Source organism: Pogona vitticeps, chromosome 10 (genome assembly GCF_051106095.1).
Source record: "Pogona vitticeps strain Pit_001003342236 chromosome 10, PviZW2.1, whole genome shotgun sequence".
NCBI lineage: Eukaryota > Metazoa > Chordata > Lepidosauria > Squamata > Agamidae > Pogona > Pogona vitticeps.
This window is the reverse complement of record NC_135792.1, coordinates 9,638,559-9,646,448: the sequence shown is the minus strand read 5'-3', so window position 1 is coordinate 9,646,448 and position 7,890 is coordinate 9,638,559.

Below are 7,890 nucleotides of genomic sequence, written 5' to 3'. Positions count from 1 at the left end.
AATTCAATGGATCTGCACTAGTGTGATTTACTATGCTAAGCAACAGGATTCTGGCCATCAAACTGTTATCAAATAACTATGTAATATAAATACATCTATGGATTTTACATAGTTCTGCTGGGTCTTAGAACAGCACCCTAACGTCCTTTACAATACTGCATGAAGTCTTGAGGCACACCTTTTGGATCACATGTCATTTGATGAGTCCCCTTGAAAATACTATGTAGAGATGGGATATTCATAATCATAAACAAATATTAATATATTGGGCCCAGGTGGCTGGGATCTCCAGTCCTGTGTCCCCAAACCAAACCATCTACTTATGGGTTGCATGCAGCCACTGCAGCCAGCATCCTGCACATTGAGCCAGTCTGCTACGAAGCCCGGCTGCCACTTTTCTGCCTTCCTGCTCTTTCGGATGCTTTGCAGCTAAGCAGGGAAACTTGTCATCCTGTCCCCTGGAGAAGTGGCAAGGAGAGCAGGAAGGCGGAGAAGTGGCAGCCATGCTTTGTAGGAGATTGGCCTGATGAGCATGATGCTGGCTGCGCGCACTGCATGGCGACCCATAAATGGATGGGTTGGTTTGGGGATCCCCAGGGAATTCCCGGGCAGGACTGGGGATTCTGGACACCTGGGCCTTGGATAATTGTATTTATTTATGAATACAAATATTTCATCTCTAAATACTAGTGATTAAGACACTACTTGGATAGTCATGCAGTTTTGGAAAGACTGGGTTGCCAGTCTGAACATACTAGGAAATTCAACTGGGAGGAATCATCCCTTCTGGTCTCTGATGAAAAGGTTTATGCATTGGTCCAAATACTATTTTTTATGCTTTCATTCTAGAGCTGTTCAAATAAATACATCTCCAGATAGCCTTTTCACATTTCAGTGTCCCTTGAAAGAAAAAAGTGCTGTAGATTTGCAACAATCAATTTATTTACAAGCTGAAAAGGAATTTTAAAGACGCAGCAGGAAACACAACTAACCCTAAGGCTGTCATGATGTAGGTCCCAGCATCCAGGAGTCTCAAAGGACTACAGTGAACAGACTGACAAACCTACAAACATGTTCTCTTAGTCCCAAATGTAGCCTTGCCTTTCATTTCAAACATACCTTCTTCAGCAAGCAAACAAGTTGTAAATAATTCCTAATGTAGCTAATTAGTCAATTATTGGGCTCCTGTGAAGGAGCAGTTACTCTTTTGGTCAATTTGAGGTGCAATGGGGAAATTAGTTCTTCTGAATTGCCAATGGCAGATATTAAGGTGTATTATGGTGCCAGTCTCTTGCTAATGTTCTGTTAATAATTTAGGAGGTGAGGTCAAGGCACTGGCACTGTGTTTACTTTTTGGCAGACTGGAAGGCCATTCCTTCCACTTTTATGACACAGCAATGACAGCAGGTCTGCCTACAGATACTCCTCCATACACTTCCTCTTGGGGGATGGCAGAGGGAGTTTTCCTACTTTTGACAAATTGAAGGTACCATAACTTCTTAGGGCTGGGCACTGGAACAGAAACAGACTCACACATGTAGAAAATGTCACCTATCAGTCATAGTGATGGATGTTTCCAAATGCTGTTCTGCCTACAGCTGCAAAAACTATTTATGTTGTAGCTATTGAAGTCTGGGTGCATTGCTGCATTAATCCGTCCAACTCCAGTGCAGTGCAAGATTTGCCAGTGTTTTTCTTATGTTCTCATTGCACTCAGAATGTGGCCATTTTGATAATTCTTTGTTGTATTTCAAAGGGAGGGAAAGGGAGGCAGTGTTTGGACCATGCTTTTGTATAGATTTAACCAATGATAGTTGACAACAACAGACATTGTCTTTGGTCATGATAATGGTGTTTCAGACTAATTTTTATAGGGATCATCATGATGAGGGTTACTCACTCAGTTATGCAACCTCTAAGTGTGGTGACATGTTTCTGGACTAGACTATCTTTGGGTTGCTGTGGTGGTAGTAAAGCTACACTCTTCTTTTTGATGAGGACCTAGATGTTGCTTTTTTTCATTTTTTAATTCTAATGCTCTGTGAATGCCTTTGAATATATACAGATGTGTGTGTGACCAAGTTCATTATCCATCAAGAAGTAGGGAAGGGGCAATACTGATACCATCTTTCACATGACCTTATTTTGCCTATTTTCTCCTCTATCCCTTTTCTCTCTGAGCCCCATTTTTGTTCTTGTTGTTTCTTTTTTGGGGAGTCTGAAAGTATGTTCAGCTAAAGTTCTATGTTTGCTGATGTAAAGCCTTCTCTTATGGACAACATTAGATGTTCCATGTACACTAAAATGTATTTTGTAGGTGTCTTGAAGATGCAGTAGGCACATTTATTTACTTCTAATTGATTTGCTTCTTAGAGTGCTAAAACATGCTTGATAGTTGATCAATTTCTAAACAATGTATATTTAATATTTTTATGACTCTGGTTGTCCAGAGATTTACAGTTGTAAATAAATTTATTCAGCCTCCTTTGCAAATCAGGTTTATTGACAAAATTTAGACTTTCAGCTATTCGCAATGAACAAATTAAACAAAAGCAAATGAAATAGCTCAACACAACAAATGCTTCAAGTGTTTTCCACAAATTCAATGAAAATGCAACTTTCAATTAATTCTGCAGTCTCAAAATTATTCAATCCCCTGAATAGAATCCTTCACAACAGCACAAATATGCAAAATGGGTGTTGTCTGAAGCATACCTGATGCAAGTAATCAAGGGCTTCATTTGTTGCACCATGTGCGCTTGAGCTGGAACACATGAAATACCTGAACTGGCTAGGAGTTTGGTGAGTGCCAAATTTGACTGCATATTAGAAATATGGCTAAGTCAAAAGAATGATCCAAAAAGTTAAGAGAAGAAATAATTGTCCTTCACAAGGAAGAAACAGGATACAAAAATATAGTGAAGGCATTGCATGTTCCTGGAGATATTGTTGGAAGCATAGTTCCCAAGTTCAAAGTTAAAGAAACAGTGGCTACACTACCTGGATGGGGCAGAAGGAAGGAAACTATAAACGACTGCAACCAGATTTCTGAATGGTAGGTTGAGAAAAACCCTCGAGTGACTGCAAAAGCTCTGCAGCAAGACTTAGTGACAACAGACACTGCAGTTTCAGTTTGCACAGTAAGGAATGTACTAAACGCATAAGGTTTCCATGCCAGAACTCCAAGATGTATACCATAACTGTCCCAAGAGCACAAGAAAAGTCAGCTCCAATATGCTCAAATTCATATAAAGAAGCCACAGAAGTTTTGGGATTCTGTTCTGTGGAGCGGTAAAACACAACTGGAACTTTTTGGCCCAAAGTATCAGCGGTATGTCTGGAGAAAGAAGAATGAAGCATATGCTGAAAAGAACCCTCTGCCTACTGTTAAGCGTGGTGGTGGCTCAGTGATGCTCTCGGGCTGCTTTGCATCCTCTGGCACTGCAAACCTGCAAAATGTGGAAGGCAAGATGGATTAACTGAAGTATCAGGAAATCCTAGAAGAAAATGTCATGCCATCTGTGAAGAAGCTGAAACTTGGGTATCATTGGACTTTTCAACAGGACAATGATCCCAAGCATTCCTCAAATTCCACCAAGGCTTGGTTGCAGAAAAAGTCCTGGAAGATTCTACAGTGGCCATCACAATCACCTGACTTGAACCCCATAGAAAATCTCTGATGGGATTTGAAGAAGGCAGTTGCAGAATGCAAACCCAAGAATATTACTGAACTGGAGGCCATTGGTCATGAGGAATGGGCTAAGATTCCTCAGGAACACTGCAAGAAGCTGGTGTCTGACCATGCATTTTGTTTGCAACAGATCATAACAGTAAAAGGATGCTCTACTAAGTACTAAAGGTGCTTGCCATGAAGGGGTTGCATAATTTTGAGATTGCAGGGTTTATTAAAAGTTGCACTTTCAGCTGAATTTGGAGAAACCACTTGAAGCATTTGTTGTGTTGAGCTATTCCAATTGTTTTTGTTTGATTTGTTCATTGCGAACAGCTGAAACTCTGTACATTTTGAAAATAAACCTGATTTGCAATGGGGGCTGAATAATTTTGATTGCAATTATATGTATCGACTACTTTCTACAGGACATGGTTTTATAACTTGGAGTGTTTGCGCTTGTTTTCTTTGCCTACATCTTCAATCATATATTTTCTTAGATATGCTTTTTAATCCTTTTAACAGAGACCTAAGGAATGTGTTGCAGCTGGCGCTGAATTTTTTTTTTCAGTACACTTATTTGGGAGGAATGGATCCTGTTGAATTCAGTGGAATCTATTCACATACATAGGATTAACAATTGGAAAAGTAACTTTTTTGTACTACAATTTACAGAATGCCCAGAACCAAAAAGGTCATTGAATGTGCATAGGCCTGGGTTGCACAGAAGAACACTGAGCAACTAAAGGCACATCTCTTTGGGAAGCTCTTTTTGAAAGCCATGCCAGAAAGATAGGGGAAAATTAAAAAGAAAAAAAGAAAATGAAACAGTGTTTGGGAGGAAACTGCTGAATTATACCATGCATATTGCAGATCTGTGTAAACACATGTGCAGTATCACAAGGAATCATCACAGGCAGGATTGGACCACTGAATAGTTTCCCTCCTTCTGGTGTGGGTCTGTTGGTGTGTTGGCCTTCTCTAAAATTTAACTGCATTGTTGCTATGCAGTCTCAGTCTTTAGTTCATGCAAAGAAGAAACCTAGCATAAGGTTGGCTAGGTGTCCAAGATGCTGCATGTTAGGATTTCCCCTGCTTCTGCAGTGGCTTCTGCCAAAGTGCATTTTTCTTTCTTGGCACTCTACTGGAGGCAGAGGAAGCAATGCATTGTAATATAGGTTTCTGAATATCCTGCAGAGGTTTCTGGTATGTGAATCCCTGCCAGGTGCCAAGGGTATCTGGAGCTGATTTCCGGCAGACTACTACCTCTTTCCCCCCACTTTTATCTTAGGACTCATCTCTCAGACACAGTGGCAGAATGCATGCCTCCCATGCAGATGGTTCAGGTTTAATTCCTACTATCCTTATCTCTCATCTTCAAGTGGGTTGGTCTCATTTGCAGTGATTCTGAAAATCCTGAGTCAAAACAGGGAAGGGTATACAAAGCAAGGCAATAGGTGTCTAGAAGCAGAGTCAGAAGGCAATACGAAAGTCAAACATAATCCTACCAGAGAATCAGATTAATCAGAAAAGCCAGAGTCAAGTAGTTGTTCAATGTCTAGCCACTCTGACTCAGAAAATATAGAAGACAGGGATATTCCAGGTAGTGAGACCAAAAGCAGGTAAAAAATGGTCTTCTTTCCAGGGAAGCCTGCTGCTCCATCTCCAGGCAGAAGAAGCAATAAATACAGGGATAGGCAACATGGTTAGGGGCTCAAGAAAGATATCTTGAACAACCTTGCTCTCCCATCTTAAGTTGCCAGGTGCCACCCAAAGTTCAGTTGCTAACACTACAGCAACTGAGATGTCCTCTGAAGCTCAGCATTTTTCTGGCAGCCTCCAGCTGTGCCTGTGCCTTTGCTCAACATTTTTTATCATGGAAAGGGTCCCAACCTCCTTATATGATTCTAGTGCTGTGCCATCTAAGGGTGAAATCTTCCGTACTCCTGAGGCCTCTGGGTCTATGGGGGCAACCGATTTTTTGCCATCCCAAAGCATGAAATGCCTGAATTCCTCCTTATGGGATAAGTCCTCCAATTATACCCCCATCGCTTCTTATTTATTTATTTAAAATATTTTTACCCTGTCTTTCTCCATGACGTACAACACTGAAAGACAATATTTAAAGTTGAAAACAATGAGTATAAAGAGGCATGTTACATCATTAAAAGGCAATATTGAAGCTATGAACAATAAGTATACAATAGTTTTTAAAATGCCACTCTGTGTTTTCCATTTTTGTGTTTTCCATTTCTCAAGTAGTACTAAAAATCCAGTCAAAGCACTAATGCATAACAATCCATCTAAAAATCACACAACACGTAGCTAATTACTGAGGGCAGGCTTGCCTGAAGAGAAAGGTTTGCCTCTTGTGGAAGGACAGCAAAGATGGAGCCAGCCTGGCTTCCAGTGGGAGGGAGTTCCAAAATCTCGAAGCAGCAGCATAGGAGGCTCTCTCCTGTGTCCCCATCAGACACACCTGTGAAAGTGGTGGGACCAAGAGAAAGGCCTCTCCTGATGATCTTAACACCTGAGCCGGCTCATAGTGGGAGACATGATCTTTGAGATATTGTAGCTTGGACCTAGGCCATTTAGGGCTTTATAGATTAAAACCAGAACTTTGAATTGTGCCCAGAAATTGATAGGCAGTCAGTGGAACTGCTGTAACAGGAGGGTTATGGGATCCTTATGTAACCAGCCCCAGTCAGCAATCTGGCTGCTGCATTTTGGACCCACTGAAGTTGCCTGCCACTTTCCACCAGTAGTCCCATAGAGTGTGTTACAGAAACCCAGCCAAGAAGTAACTAGGGCATGTGTCCCAACGGCCAGATCAGATCTTTCAAGAAACGGATGTAACTGGTGCACTAGTTTTAATTGTGCAAATGAACTCCTGACCACTGCCGAAACCTGGGCATTCAGGTTCAGGGATCACTCCAGGGGCACCCCCAAGTTGGGCACCTGTCTTTTTTCAATGGGGGTGTAATCCCATCCAGTACAGGCGGCATCTCTATTCCATGATCTGCCTTTTGACTGACCAGAAGGACCTCTGTCTTACCTGGATTAAATTTCAGTTTATCCACCTTCATCCACCAAATAGAGATGAGCACGAAGTGAATTACAAACCAGAAAAACTGACAAGATGGCCTGGTTGGTGGTTCAGTTTGTCACACAGTTCAGGGATTGTATTTTGCCAAAGCAAAATAGTATTTTTGTATTTTGGTATTTTGCCATACCAATCAATGATCTAAAGCCAAAGCAGCTTCCTCAGATTTAGGTGGCAAAGAGGAGTAGAGTTGGATATCATGTGCATACTGATGACCAGCAAACCCCAAAACTCTGGATAATCTCTCCCAGCAGTTTCATGTAGATGTTAAATACCACAGAGGACAACATAGAATTCTGAGGGACCCCACAGGTCAGTGGCCAGAGAATGGAAAATTAATCCCCCAGTGCCACCTTCTGTTATCCCTCTCCAGGAAGGACTTGAGCCACCATAAAAAATTGCCCCCAAGTTCCATTCCAGAGAGACGGGTCAGGAAGATACTATGGTTGATAGAAACTGCTGAGAAGTCCAGAAAAACCAATAGGGACACAGATCCCCTATCTGGTTCCCAGAGTAGGTCATCTACCAATGTGAACAAAGCCATCTCTGTCCCATTACCAGGCCTGAGGCCAGATTGAAATGGGTCTAGATAATCTGTTTTATCCAGAAACCTCTGGAGCTGAGAGACCAAAACCTGCTCTAGCACCTTCCCCAAGAATGGGACATTAGATACTGGTCAGTAATTATTCAGTACTGTGGGGTCCCAAGAGGGCTTTTTAAACAATGGTCTTATTGTTGCCTCATTTAAGAATAATGGGATCCTACCTCTGTTGCAAGGAGGTATTGAACACTTCTCCTACCCAATCAACCAATCCCTTTCTGGAAGCTTTTATGAGCCAGAAAGGGCAAGTATCCAGCAGACGCATGGTAGCCCTCATCTCCCTGGGGGCCCTGACCACATCATCAGACAGCAGAAACCGAAACACATCCATTAACACGGGGCAAACAGCGGCCACAGTTACATTCACAGGACCTGAAATAACTACAGCATCCAAGTCAGAGTGGAGCTGAGCAATTTTGCCTGCAAAGTTTTGTACATATTCTTCACAGCAAGCTGCAGTGTGGTCTGCATTATCTTGGAGTTGAAATGATTCTTGCCCGAGACTATGAAGAGCTG